The sequence below is a fragment of the Plutella xylostella genome, chromosome 22 (assembly GCF_932276165.1).
Source record: "Plutella xylostella chromosome 22, ilPluXylo3.1, whole genome shotgun sequence".
Classification (NCBI taxonomy): Eukaryota; Metazoa; Arthropoda; class Insecta; order Lepidoptera; family Plutellidae; genus Plutella; species Plutella xylostella.
In genome coordinates, this window is record NC_064002.1 from 3,409,749 (window position 1) to 3,425,775 (window position 16,027).

A 16,027-nucleotide genomic window follows, 5' to 3' on the forward strand; every position below is an offset into this window, starting at 1 on the left:
TTTTTGTAGATTAGTGGGAGAAACTCTGTGATGGAGAGCCGTGGTAATGGGGGACGTTTGATAAGTTTAGATGAGACGTAGAACGGTTCTTGTTACTTATAAATGTCGGCATATTTAACATTAATTTTAAATGTTACGTTTCCCTTTATAAAAAATGTGAAGGCTATGATAATTATAAAGCTTTGAACTCTTTTGTTTGCAGAAGAAATGCAGTAAAATTCTGTAATTTAGTTAAATTATGCACTGCAGAGGAAAGTAGCCGCGCAACCCGCAAGTCGTGCACAGTTTTGGCACGAAATTACGTGTAATTTTCAGTCATATAACTATTACTTATTATACTCATTATAATATGTTAGCAATCCTAAAAGCATATAAAGAAATTATATTTTCATATATATATATATATATATATATATATTATCGGTGTATTTTATACGCAGTCTTATATTATGAGTCACATTTTCATCGCTGCTAATATTGAACGCACATGTTTAAATATTGAAACAGCCAATATTCACAGAGGCGTTATATAAGAGGCTGGCCAAGTGAGAAGGGTGGCGCAGTATTAGCGTACGGGCTTTGATTTACGACTCCGGCGCGGTACAGGCGACGGCAGCCACTGGCTGGCTTTGTTTACTGCCCTTTTGTGCGCATAACGGACCTCTGACGTCACACTGCACTTTTTAACAAAACTGCACTTTTCCTCGCAGCTGTACCGTTATAACAGGGTCTAACGTAAACCGGGACTCGACGTAATATTCTCGGAACGAACGGGCCCTAAGTAATGACAATAGATTAGAAAAGATATATGGCCTCCCATTTTTTCTCGGGTCTGTGACTAATTTGAGGTTTAAATACAATATTATCAGTGGGCCAGCCTTGACTTTTTGTTTATTCCTCACACCATAAAGTAGTCTTGCGGTCGAGAGAGTTAACAAGAATCCATAACAATCAAAAATGCAGTTACAAAATAACAAATGACAGATGTAAATGTGGGTTTTTTATCGAGGAACATCTGGAACGGGTGAAATGTAGAAAGAAGAAAGGTAAGTAACAAAAAGTAGATTGCTAAAAAAAACATATCAGCATTGGAGGTTCGAGTGTGTACCGGAGCCGATTCAATTAACATATTGCCCGCGTGCAAATGTTCGCTTTTTTTGACAACAGTTTACTGCTAGCCGAATAACAATAGAAAGGGGTTTAATAGAGAGGATGCTGTAAAAAATTCCGTGATTATTTAACCCATATCCGGCAATTGGGCCGGTGGTCCCATATGCCCCGTTAACCCTTTGGCCCCGTTATATCGCATTTGTTAACAACAGTTGCGTTATAGGCAGACGTAATGGCTTTTTTGTTCCGATTATGTCTAGGTGTGTTTGGCAGGCAGGTGCTTTACAATAACTATTATTTAACATCATCTGGGCTTTTTGATTTGGGGTTTGAATTTGATTACGGATGTCATAATAACTTAAAAACAAAGTTGTATAGAATTAAGATAGAGCGCTAAAGTTTAGCTACAACCAACAGTGTTAAACACCAGCTCTGAATCTGATTAGCACTCTATGTCAACAATCATCTGCAACTAATCTGCAATAATCAAGACCATCAAGAGCAGCCAATCAGCGTCCAGAGCGCCAAACCCGGTAGCGTCCGGAAGAAAGCCATTGCATAATCTGCCTCTCTCCGCTGTCGCCGCTTCCTGGAACCGCTTTCAACCTTCCCGAGGAGCCGCGGAGTTCGTTGCACTTACAAACTCGTAACCCCCTTTCTAGCGTCGATCCAATTATGTGCACTTTCGCGAGGCGCAGCGAGCTCGCCTAGATACGATAGGAAACTTACCAGTAGCCCGAGCCGACGCCCGGCGCCGCCGGTAGTCAACTGTTTGTCCCTGACTCGTGGCTGATGCTCGCCCTCAGAAAATTTGCGTAGAATACCTGCATAGGATACACCATATTTTATTAATATTATTAATTAGTTAGTTTTAAAGGATTACTTTTTTATTTAACTGTTGCGATTTCCTTAAAATATAATAGATGTATCTATTCGCATGCTATTAAATCATACGTCCGACAGTAATAAATTGGATATAAGATAAAGACTCCCAAAAAACAAGTGATGATTAAAACATAACTACCTAACAAGATCTTATAATTACTTTTTACAATCAATACCAGTGAGCTCAAGTATAACTAGAAAACGCTTTTCGTCGTAAAGTTTTCTGCGGATGCCGGGGATTTAGCCGCATTTGGCAGTCCGCTCAATGAAGAGACAGCCTTTATACCGCTGGATTACACGGCTTATCTGTTGGGCATTAGGGATCAAATTAGGTTGTGTAGTTTCGTGCATCGCATGAGCAATCCGGGCATAGTTGTTGCGGCGACGTAACACAAAGAATTTCAGCGTTCAGCACGCTATTGAAAACGAGACAGTTGAACGACCGTCTGCCGATCATCGCCGATATTAATGCACTTTTTCTGTTCCCGCCGAGGAACACTTCTCACTATTATCGCGAAGTGCGCTGCTTTGAAGTGAAATCTAAGTTGCCCCTATTTTTTATCAGCTCCAGGTCTAGGAAACTTGAAGAGTATGTAAAGTAAGAGTCTCTCGCCTACTTACGCATCGATTAAAATAAATACTTACAGTTGCAATTGTTTCTCAGGTTTTAGGCGTTTGATACATAAAAATATTATAAAGATACATAAAAGTACTGGGTAATGTGTGGTCAAGCATGTTTTGTCCGGTATAGAGCACACTTAAATTTGTATAGACGCATCTAAATCCTAAAACGCACAGCTCAATCAGTCAAATAGTCATAACTCCATCAGCAAGGTTTCGGCCCAGACTAGAACAGAGGCGCCGTGAACTTGTGCAAGTGAATGCCGAGAGACTGGCGGCTCGAGTGCAATGACACACTTACCTACACTGCGGTGCAGGCGAAAATGCACCAGCCACCGCCAGCCGGCTAGACCCGCCACTCCTCTAGTCCGCCTAGTTTATCAGACGAGCGGGGCGAGACTTGGTGCATAGACGGAGATCAGGGTAAACTGGCTGCGTGCGAGCCACTGACGCCTCGGAAAAGTGGAATGACGTCCGCGCGATGCGCTTTTCACTCGCAGACACGAGACCAAAAGAGAAATGAAAATACAAAAAACTGACTGACGATCTGTTAGAGACAAGCTTTCGATGTCCTAGTATGCGCCGTAGTCAGCCATGGCAGGTGGATGCTCCCGTGTGGAGTTCATTATTTACTATTGTTTTGTTCAAGATAAGGTCCGTCCGTAAGGCATATTCAGTTAAGGGTAGGTATATGAAGAATTAAAAAACTGCAGAGGACTAATTCAATTCTAGGAAGTGATAATAATAATAATAATTATAAGTTACCAATATGAAATATTGGACCGATATATCCTATTTTTTTGCCTAAATATTAGGTAGGGTATAGAATTATACGGTCAATGGCAATTACAACACCTTAGATTTGATCTTATGTAATTTTGCGGGCCCAACAGTAAGCTTATCACTTAATCCCCTTTGCAACGTCGGGAAACACCACCCTCCATTGGAATTGGAGGTTGCTAATGGCCGTATTGCTACCAATAAAGTATCTAAGACGAAAAAATTCGCTAAATACAATTTTAAAAAGGCTTATTATTCCATAGTTAATGAAAAACTTAGTCAAATTGATTGGCAGTCATTATTGGAATCTTGTGACAATGTGGATAGTATGGTAATCTATAATCGAAAATAACATACCTAAGGCCAGGTCTCGTTCAGGCAACCATCCCTCTTGGTTTAGTACCTCATTGTTAAAAATGCTACGTGAAAAAGAGAGGAAACGTCTTATTTTTAAGAACACTAAGAATCCGCGTGACCGTTTAGAGTTTGAGTTACTTCGGTCAAGAGTTCATAATAAAATCAAGATCGACTATAGACATTTTCTGGAGTCAGTGGAGCTCAGCCTAGTGAATTGTCCTAAAAAGTTTTGGTCATTTGTTAAGGAATCGCAGCATGGTAAATCAGAATATCCTTGTAGTATGAGTCTTGGTGATACAACTGTTGATAGCAATAAAGAAATTTGCGACCTTTTTGCAAGACATTTTTCTGCGACTTTCTTGCCGGTGGCTCATACATCTGGTGATTCAATTGGGAACGAATCCAATTCCTCAACTCTCTGCAAATTTAAAGTCACTGAAAATTACGTCCTAAAAGCTCTGGGATCTCTCGACCCCAGTAAGGGAGCAGGCCCTGACGGGATCCCGTCTGTATTTGTCAAAAGATGTTCGAGAAGTTTAGCACTACCTCTATCATTAATTTTCAATCGGTCTATGAAAACATCTACTTTCCCTAAACTCTGGAAAGAAGCTATGGTGGTACCTATTTATAAAAAAGGCGATGCTTCTAATGTTGGAAATTACAGACCTGTTTCACTTTTAGCAATATTTTCCAAGGTCTTTGAGAGTTTGGTTTATCCTGTGTTACATAGTCATGTGAAAACGTTACTTTCTCCTCTGCAACATGGTTTTGTGCCTAGAAAGTCGACAACAACAAATCTATTGTCCTTTATTACCGATCTCACATACTCTATTGATTCTGGTAACCAAACTGACGCAATCTACACAGACTTCAGTAGCGCCTTTGATAAGGTTGATCACAATATTCTATTGCATAAAATGCGCTATAACTTTGGGATTACTGGTGAGATGTGGGGTTGGTTCAAATCTTATCTGACAGATCGTAGCCAACGCGTAGCCAAGGATGGTTTCTGCTCAGAGCCATATTTTTCTACATCAGGTGTACCTCAGGGCTCGCATCTTGGGCCCTTATTATTTAATATATTTATCAACGATATTGTATCAGTAATCAAGCACAGCAAATGTCTTCTATTTGCTGATGATCTTAAACTCTACAAACAAATAAACTCTGAAACAGACTCTCAGCTACTGCAGAATGATTTGGAAAACATAAACAACTGGTGCACCATTAACCGTATGAAATTAAATGCAAGCAAATGCTTCCATATAAAATTTACTCGCAAAAGACTCCCCTTGTTATCTCATTATACTCTGGATGCCACTGTTTTGCAATAAGTTAATACGATAAGGGATTTGGGCATCATTCTTGATTCGAAATTGAACTTTATCAGCCATATAGAGCATGTTGCTAAGTCAAGCAACAAAATGTTAGGCTTCATTAAGCGCATGGCTAAAGGATTTAAAAGGATTCAAAGTTTTAAAACACTTTACAATGCTTTAGTTCTATCACGTCTCGAGTACGGCTGCCAGATCTGGAACCCTTCATACCAGGTGCACATCGATCGGCTAGAAAGAGTACAAAGATCATTCACTAGGTTTCTAGCATTTAAATCCAGTAATTCTAATATTAATACTCGCTGCTCCTACGAGGATAGACTAAGCTACTTCAAAATGCATTCTCTTAAACATAGACGAGACTACCATGACCTTAACTGTCTGCATAAATTGCTGAGTGGTACTATGTCTGAGCCCAACTTATTGATGGAAATTAATTTCACAGTGCCCAAACATAATCACCGAAAGTGTAGGGAAACAAAAACATTTACTCCTTCTTTCTCTCGAACCCAGCTTGGTAAATTTTCCCCGATAAACCGGTTTGAAAGGTGCTACAATGAGTTAGAATCGAAATATAACTTAGATATTTATAATGACTCCCCTATTGTTTGGAAGAAGAAACTGCTGCAACCATAATTATCACCATTAATTTTCAAAAAATAACTAATGTAACATAATTTTTCAAATTTGATTTAATTTTATTTTAGACATTCTTAATAATTATTATAAATCGATTTTATTTGTATATATTCTTAATTTATTTTTAATTCATTTCATTCATTTTAGCAATTTAGGTTTGTAAATATATGTATATTATCATTCTTTTGTACATGGCTTTAATATTGTATATTTTAGTTTAGATTTTGCATGTAAACAATCATTTTATTTAAAATTTAAATGACTGTTTACGTTAGTCCTATTGAATGCTGTTGCACGCCTGTAATTGGTGCATAGATAGAATAATAATACTTACCTTTAATTATGTCTTGATAATGTATGATCATATGTGCTGTTGGTGTGTCTATTTTTGTAAAATAAAATAAAATAAAATAAAAATTGTGCGTTATGGACAGATCAGGTGCATTCTAGGGTACAAAGATGCTAATGTGACTGACCGATGATCGCTCCTGATGACTGCTACCTAATAATACAACCCTAATACAAGGTTATCTCGCATAGACACACTAGAAACAGGTTTTCATGAGTGATGATAACAAGGAATAACACTATTAGGTACTCTACTCTTTTGTGACTATATCTTCGAATATTACATTTTACTTCTGTGCGGTTTTGCGGTTCAGGCAGAGGTGCATTGCTGCACCCATTTTTTCCAGTGTATTATTTAGGTTAGTGTAATAGGCAGTGAACCCATTATTAATCTATAGGCACGACCAAGACTCGAGAGCAAAATATCTGCCCCGGAGATCAAACCCATTCGAATTTATTTGACAACATTCAGGGTTACTAAACGAGGCGCCAGCCAATAATCATAAACAAATATGTTAAGAATAGGTTATAGTTACATAAACATTTTATAAGATGCAAACATTATTTGTAGCGCGTAGCACCGGGTCAATGACTATCTCGTAGCGGCGTAGCGCTACGGCGTAGGCCGACCCCGCCATCTGAACTCCCATCGAACCAGGCCACATAAATACATACATTATCGTAATTTACATTCAGTTTCTGCACAAATATGACCTTATTGGATCTTCATACTAAAAGTAACAGGTTAATGGGGTTATCTACGAGATAAATACGTAAAAAGTGTAAATAAAATTGATAATTATAACAGAGTAAAATCTCTTTTTCGTAAATAATACGTGCATATATATTTTCGCAAGCGAGACACCCACTTTTCGTTATACATTACACTGGCGTAATAGATCGCAAGCCTACATAAGTCTAGAGTCTATGTAGGTATATAGAGTCACAAACTAGGGTACACCAAATCAAGATTTGCCTCTATTTTCATGTTTATGCAATTGACATAATTATAATATTGTATCTGCAATTAAAATTAGCATGTTTGTATACAACTTACTAAACATCTTGGCCTAGCCAGCTGAAATGCATAACCTTTATACTACTTAGTTTTAACACATGACTTTTTCTTTAATATATAATAAAATAAAAAATATCTACTTAACATCCCAAAAGATACCAAATATACAAGAAGCTCAGTATCTGTATTCCTTAAAGTCATTATTTTTAGTCAACTATAAACATAAACCCTCTTATTGATGCTAGTAGAATCTCAGGGCTTCAGTTCTCTAACGCATGTGTATTCATCAAGTATTGCAAAATAGTCACTATTATAATTGCATTACAACGTAGCACAGACAAGCGACTTCAAAGGCGTGTGGTAGAGACGAGTCTACCGCTGAGGCTGTAAGAAGGCCAGTCGCGAGCACTGCCCCAGATCGTGGCCATTGCCGCCGCTCTCGCTGCTCGCTCCGTGAACACTTTCTGGTGAACGCAAACATCGATCATGGCCTATGGCTAATAAACTCATCAAGGACTGTTTATTACACGTCTGTTAGGTGTTCATGTTGATGTAGTCCTTGTTTCTATTGAATGGGGTGAGTCATTTGTTTACGAGTTTATTGAATAAATAATGTATTAAGGAGGTACCTAAGTGGCGATTGGTTTCATTGATATTTGGTGTAGGAGGCAACATCTGACAGTTTAGACATTTATCTATCTAAACAGCGCCTTTTTTGCATGCTGATCAACAGTCTTCTATTTATGCTCAGCTTGGAATCATTAATAACGACTAAAGACTAAAACGGTGGTTGGTGGTGCTACACATAATCTCAAACGTGCTGAGTCACAGGTCAGTGACTGCAGCCGAGCCTAGGTCAGAGTAACAGACTAGATAACTGCTTTACTCTATGAACACCATGAACCTTCCGCCTCGGTGTGTTTCCATTGTCTCAGCGCGTGTGTACAGCCACTTCCTGGGGGAAATGAGGGCGGATAACGTTGAAAAGGGATTATGTAGAATATGATCTATAGTTTAGGTATTTCATAATATGTATTGCATTGAAGATTACCCTTTTTCGGCACTCTTGAGTTAAATACAATAAATTCCTTAATTTCTGTATAAAATTATACACTTAAGTATCCTTACTGTTTTTAATACAAAATTTTATACAATTCTGGTTTTTTATGTGTGAAATTCATGTTTAGGTAAAATAGCTGAAATATTGAACTCCAAGCCCAATTATTTTCAACTGCTTCTGATTCTATAAACGCCTAACAAACAGCTTAGACTACCAAGTTTATAGACAACGCAGCTTGACTCATTGGGAACTCGTTTAGAACGTGTCATTTGAGCAAGCAAAGGCCGAAAATTCAGGAAAAGCCAGTGCAGTGGCGTCACAGAAAGTAATAACGGTACCGGTGATTCACGAAACTTCGCTGTGACATAATAAACTCAATTATCATATGCGTCCGTTTCGGTCAGGGGTCTACTTTTCTTTCACTCTTACTCACCGTTCTTGGCTCGGCTTAAACAGGAAATTTTGGTCAGAAACTCTGTTTAGGTGTAGGAAATAAGTAGTATGTGATGATATGCTTATATGTTAAGTAAAGGTTCATTTCTGCACCCACTTAATTATGTCATAATCATCCTTATAAACGGGGTTACGAGTTAATACCCATATTTCGAGTATTTTAGAACTAGACCCTAAGAAAATATCTGCCCTAGATGTGGAGTGAACCTTAGAGACCTTTAACCCAATATGTAGCATGGTAACAACTATTTTTTTTATCTTTATTGATCTACTTACAGAAAAACGTTTTACCAAAAAGAACCTATATACGTTACATCTCCAAACACAAAATCACAATCGCACAGCATATCTGAGATCTAGGAATAGATATCGATCAGCATGGTAGAGCGAGGCCACGACGGCGGCGGCGGCGGCGGCGGCGACGGAGGCGCTGTATGTAGGCGATTGCAGCCGGCCGGTAATGTAACAGTCGATGCTTGCAAGAATTCTGCTGGCGGTTCGATGAACTCTGCCGAGTGCAGAACGCAACAGTAGGGGGGGGACACTAGGTCACAGAGAACGTTGGCACACTTACCTTGACTCGTACAGCGCAGCCGCCGCAACTCCACCCCCCTACCGAGCAATCCCACCACGCACCGCCTCTCACTTCGCGAAAGAGACAACTGCACATTTCCTCAGCAAAATCCCGACAAAACGACGTCTAGCGATAGAACTAGGCTGCACTTTGGGTGCAGTGGTACAAGGTCGGACTACAAGCGCTAGTAAGTAGGGAAAAAGTAGGCAATCCATCCCAGAGTTTTCTAGTTATTATATTAGGTATATGTAGTTCCTAATATCGTTTTTTAATATATCGTTAAATACTGGATTACAAATCAAACTGATAATATTATTAAAACTAAAACAATTATCATTTCACATGCATGAACTTTCACATAAGTACCTAAAGTGCTAAAAGTATCACTTACATCACCTTTATACACAAGAGTGAAGGTACCTGATCAACGTGTCTAATATATAAGGTTCTTAATTAAATAATGTACGTATGTATCTATATTATACTAAAATAGTAATAAAAAAGGCAGTACTTAACACCTTTTTTTTTTGGTATCACAAAAACCGGCAGCAATATTCTCTTACATGAAATCATGCGTAGTACCTACAAAAAATGTCAGTACCTCGAATATACATACAGAGATGAATATATTTACGCAACCGCACAGTCAAAAAACTGTTGAGTAATTTTCACAAACACTGACTTGAACTCGAATGAACCTTAGTTGAAGTTCGTAAATGGTGAGATGATGAAGCAACTTATGAGCAAATACCTATTTTATCTTTAGACAAATCGTTATCACCATAGCTTTAATGTTTTTTGGTTAGGTATCTTTATCACCATGAACACAATACATCTATGTATTTTTTTCGCATATTCGTTAGGTTATTTATTAGAGGCCATGAATGCAATGCTAGATAGATATTACCTAGGTATATTTGATATCAAAGCTAAACAACATTTCATTTAGGTACATTATTATAGAGGTTTTATTGGGAGTCATTTTTACAACCTGAAATGTTATAGATAATTATTAGTACCTTTTCTGAAAAACGACAAAAGTACCTTGACGGATAAAAATAAGCATATAACGACTATGTTGAAACTTACTTAACAAATTATCAGCAAGTTCAATGTTTTACAACGATGCGGGCTCTTATCGTAAAAGTGTAAAACCTGTAACTTTTAAAGAGATTAAAGTCAAATACATCATTATTTACAATAACATCAACTAATATACAATACATATCGAAGTGGATCTTATTCAATGGTTTGAGAATATTTTCTTGGTCCAATAAAGAGGATAATAATGATGAATGTAGGCTTCATTTCACCAATAAACTTGTTTTATATCCAAGAATATGGAAGATATTAAAAGTTGTGATATAAGAATGTGATATAAGTATGATTATTATGGTTTTCCTGATTAAATTGATATAGGAGAGACTATAAAGTAATAATAATTAAAGTTTTGTATTTGGTTAAGTTTTGTATTTGGTTATGTTATGCAGAAGAGTCCTCGAGTGGAGACCACGTACCGGCAAGCGCAGCGTTGGGCGGCCCCCCGCGAGATGGACGGACGATATAGTCAAGTCTGCGGGGAAGCACTGGATGCGGGCCGCCTCCGATCGGACAAGGTGGAAATCATTGGGGGAGGAATATGTTCAGCAGTGGACGTCCTATGGCTGAGCTGAGATGATGATGATGATGATGATTGCATTGCTTGGAAAATCCTCCCTTTTCAGTAGAGACGCGCTCCTCTTTGTATTTTCAAACATGGCAACACCTTTTACGATGATGCAGATGCAAAGCTTACAGGCAACAGTTATTCGTGTAATATTTCATTGTACTTATTAAAAAGTATTTTAACGCTTTAAGCAGTGACCCGATGACCCGAACCCAAACATATCAGTGTGATCTGCAAGTCTTTTGTAAAACTCCCGTTATGTCAAATTAAGATAATTTTGGAAACGGTTCTTAATTTCAGCAAAACATTGTCTTGTAAATATGTTTTTATAGTGAGCGTTGCTAATGAAAGTTTTGACGCGGGCGGCGGTCATTACATCTATTGCTAATCGCTGAAACACTATGATATTCTTATGTTTTTATAGTAATTAATGAAAAAAACTCGAGTCATATAACGGAATACAACAGAAAAGGTAAAATGATAAATATGATCACGAATAAAAAATGCATTTATAATAATAGCATTGAAACAGATATTTATCTAGAGGAATCTCATGGTCTTAGTAAATGAAGAGGATGTTTCATGGTCTCCACGATGGGTTTCCCACGTGTTCACTGGTCCAATGGGCACGAAATCATAAAGAATATCTTTAAAAAGAAAGTTAAAGTAATTTTTCGTCCTATCACCTGCAAAATATATTCGTCTTATTATTTATACTACCTAACGTTCTGGGGCTGAAATGTGATCGCCTACACACCTGTGATTAATGTATTTACTATTTATTATTATCAAGTTGCGTCTTATGTTTTTTGCTTTAAAATCATAATTTATCAAAACGTTCTCATAGATAGCTGCTGGTCTTGTCATGAAGATTGGCTCATACTTGTAAAGTTGTATACGTACCTACTCGTACTTTGAAATTGGGAGCAAGTAAGAAAAATTTATAAACTAACCCGACTACTAAAAATCACGATAAAAATATATGAGATTATTACGTTCAGAGGATGGACAAAATTCACCAGAAACGGAAAAAAATCTGCCTACCATGTGAGGGAATATATTATTATGTGCAATGTGTAGGAAAGAGCAGGTACTTATATCCATTTACATTAGCAAATTGAGTTCCCGGGAAAATTCCCGGAAGTGTTATTGTGTATTTTTTCTGTAGCTTTTCATCATGATCCGTTAAGTATGTTTCGGCGTAAAAGCTACATTACATACTGAACAAAAATCACAATGTAACATTTAATAATGCAACTAAGAAGTAGGATAATATTTAGGTTCCAAATTCATGTCCCGACCGGGGCTGCGGCATGGCATCGCTCCGCGGGTTCAACCGCCTCTTCGCCATCGCTAGTCGCACGACCACTTACACAATAGTTTTTTGTGCAACCGAACATTTTGGCTATGACATCATCGCCAACGAACCAGTCTCACAAATTATACGTCGATGGATCATTATCTTTGGCTAGCTGAACTATACGAATCTAGGAGGCAATTTCGCTGTAAGATCCATTCGTTGATCACGATTTTTATGATTTATATGTATAGCAGATAAATACTTAAATTATTTAATGTCCCGAAACGCAAATCTGTACAGATTTACAGCAGTACTGCTCAAAGTATCCAATTACTAACCGATGAAAGAGCCATAACTAATCTGTACTATACACGTCATCACGAATCGCAAAGAAAAATCTCAACTTACGTAATCATCAAGAAAGCCTGACAAGCAAAGCACGTGTGTAATTGCGCGCCAATTTTCGTCGTACCAACGAACCTCAAGATGGCGGACCAAAAAAAAGGTTGTATATTTGGTATAGGATTGCCCTCCGGCGTGGTAGTGGTTACGTAACTAGACTCAAGGTCGGGGACGTTGATCCCTGCGCTGATCGGGTCCTGCGTGCAGGGGACACGGTCCACTCCGAGTTATAGACCACATTTATACATATTTTTGAGAGATAATTATCTCCTGTTTTGTCGCAGGCTGGATCATTTGAAGGAGCCAATTATCTACGAGAGACTTACTGCCAGTTTTAATAACTAATCGATAGCTGACAGTTACTTTAATTTGATTTTAACAAAATGCAACTTTTGTTTTGTCAAAATCATATGTCAGCTATCGATAGATTTTCGACGCTTTTGACACGACAAAATTCATGTACTACCTATAGTATGTAAGTTGGAATAACAACAGTAAAAATGTATAACAAATAACTGTGCCAAGTCACTTTTCCCCAAACATAATGTAAGAAATGTCACCCAATTCTTTGAAAGAAAGATTCATTATAAATTCTAAGGGACAGTAGCTAATCGTAAATCAAACTAAAACATTGTCCCAAACAATAAACTTTCACACTAATTCCTTTCCTCTAAGGGTGGTCGAATGCTTTCTTTTGGGGAGGAAAAAAACTGGGACAATACCAAGTTAATAGATTCACTCCTTTCTCTTATTGGGACGGCTACTGAGTAATAAAAGTCTTTGGTACGGCTTAAGCACAAAGGGGTGGAACGGTCCTCTTGACCGAATTAGCATTCCCATTCAACGGCTACCCGCATTTATAAAAAAACCTAGGCTTTACATTTGCAGTATTTTAAAAACTTAAAGCAATAATTCTATTCATGTTAAGTTGATTTCGTAATACATCTGTAGCTATGATACGTTTTAGTTTAGGTGGCAGCCGGTATATTTTGTTCTTTAAGAATACAACGATTTGGTTTTACCAAAATACAAGTCTAAAACAACCGTTTTTCGAAACCTTTGGTCAAAAATAAAATGTGCAACAAAAAGTGCGCTATGTTTCCTTCAAACAACAAATCGCACATCTTTTGGTTGCAGGAAACGCAATAGTTTCTGTGTCATTGTGTTTTTGTCCTAGCAATGTGTGTTCTTAGAGAACCGTTACATTTTTTCCATCCACCCCCGATTATAATGGCCACCCTTTTGACAACAAAAACTTTCGGGCAGGTAGAGCCAATCGTTTGATCGCTTCTCTGATTATAGCAACCATAGCAAAGAATCCTGTGTATTGCAGTGTTTTATTGTAACTGTAAAAAATCGTTTCAAGTACCGTATTTTTGATTGAGCCGAGATTTGAGGTTCTTTTTCCTTGCACGACGATTTAAAGATAAAAATCACTAATGGCAACAAAGACCACCATTCATATCGGCGTCGTTGTTTCTGCACGTGCTGTAATGACAAGTTTTGTTACATGAATGTATACTGTACCTCTACTGTCCTTATTTTATTTATAGTTTATTTTAATAATTAACAATATAAAAAATTAACTATAATAATAAACTATACTATGTTTTTAATAATAAACTATACTAAGCTACAATACCTACACACAAGATCTGTTTTCATACTGAAACAAATAGTCGAAACTCATTTGTTTCTTACCTATTTACAAACCTCTTTCAAACTCTTGTTAAATTATGTGATTGAAATTCATGCTTCAGCTTTATGACACCTTAAAATCGGTTTAAAATTGACGTTGTGGTATACTAATATCAACTTTTTGACTGGTGTAAAAAGTCAAAACTCGTTGTAAACCGTGTATCAAAGACAATTTTAACCTTATTGTAAATTTACAATACGGTCTATGAATTTGAGGGTGTGAGCTTATTTGTGTGTATCGATATAATTATTCTATGTTTTATCTATGACCCTATGAGTCTTGGGATTAAACTGTTTGCGCCGGGGGTGGGTCATTATCTTTTTGTTGACTGAATCAATGCTGTAATCGGTGTAATCTGCTTGTTTCTTTTAATATATAATATATGTGGGGACATCTCACACACGACAATCCGACCCCAGACAAGACAGACAGCCTGTAATATGGGTATCGAACAGCTGATATATCTACACAAATATATTTATTTATTTTATTGTTTTATTAAGACACAATATACCAAAGTAATTATTAAGTGTTCTGTTTAGTCAATTAAGTAGTATTCTATTATATTCTATTCTACAATCATGTGGACTTAATGCTAAAATCATTTTTTACAATTGAATCTGCAGGAGGTACAGGGAGATCTCCCTGATAAAAAAAAAATAAAAATAAAAAATTATTTTTGTGCCTTTAGGGTCAACATCAATGTTATTATTGGTAAATACATAAGTAGTCACTTAAAACTCAGTTTCTTAGTTTGAGGTAAGGTTTTCAAGGAATGGTTAAAAAAGTTTTATTAAACGTTTACTAAATCACATCTAAATGTCGGCGTGTGTGAAGGAGCATGAATAGTTGAAAATGCCTGAAAACAAAGTTTTTTTTATTTTTTCCTTACAATTTCTGTTTAAATCTAAATTTTATAGTATTCACTTATACATATAGGTAAATAATTATGTATATATGTTTCATAGAAGAACATTAGCCGTTCAGAAGGAGTAGCTGATTCATCCTTTTCACCCCATAACAATACCGTTTTGAACAAGTACAAAATATTTTTTATGAAGTAGGTATAGTTTATGAAATAAGATAGATTATTGCTTAGTTTTGCAAGTATTAGATAAAGAACACCACGACACTCTGTCCCCTCACGGACTTCTAAACCAACAGAAAAGTTTTTGGTGAAATATAATAATTTCGATGCCGTCATTTTTATTGTGCAGCAATCACAGGATTCGATACTATTTTCGAATTTACGCAAACATATGGAAAAAACAAATGATACTTTTGGAACTGACGATAATGTTCTTTTTCCATATGTTTGTGTCAATGTTTGTGTAGAATCGAAAATAGTATCGAATCCAGTGATCATGCTTCTGAAAAATCAGCCCTATCACAAGTCACGTGTACATAAAAATGTAATATGCTTAAAATTATTTAATTTAGTGAAATAGTATGATAATCTCATGATGAATTAATATGAACTCTTTATTCTAAAGCCTAAATTAAATAAAAATAATATCATCCCTCAAATATATTTCTCGTATGACATCAGTATGAAAACTCAAAAAACCTGTTTCTACAAATCCTAATCTAGTCTAATTTTCCAGACTCGCAAATGAAAACTGCAAATTCGGCTAACACCTACATTTGTTTGTGTTCCAGATAAGTGAGTGAGAGATAGAGCTAGAATCACAATGCTCGACCATGGCATTGGTGTGGGAGCGAGAGGGTGGGTTCTCCGTCTCGCTCCCCCGTGCAGTTCATTCACCCGGCAGCGCGGAAGA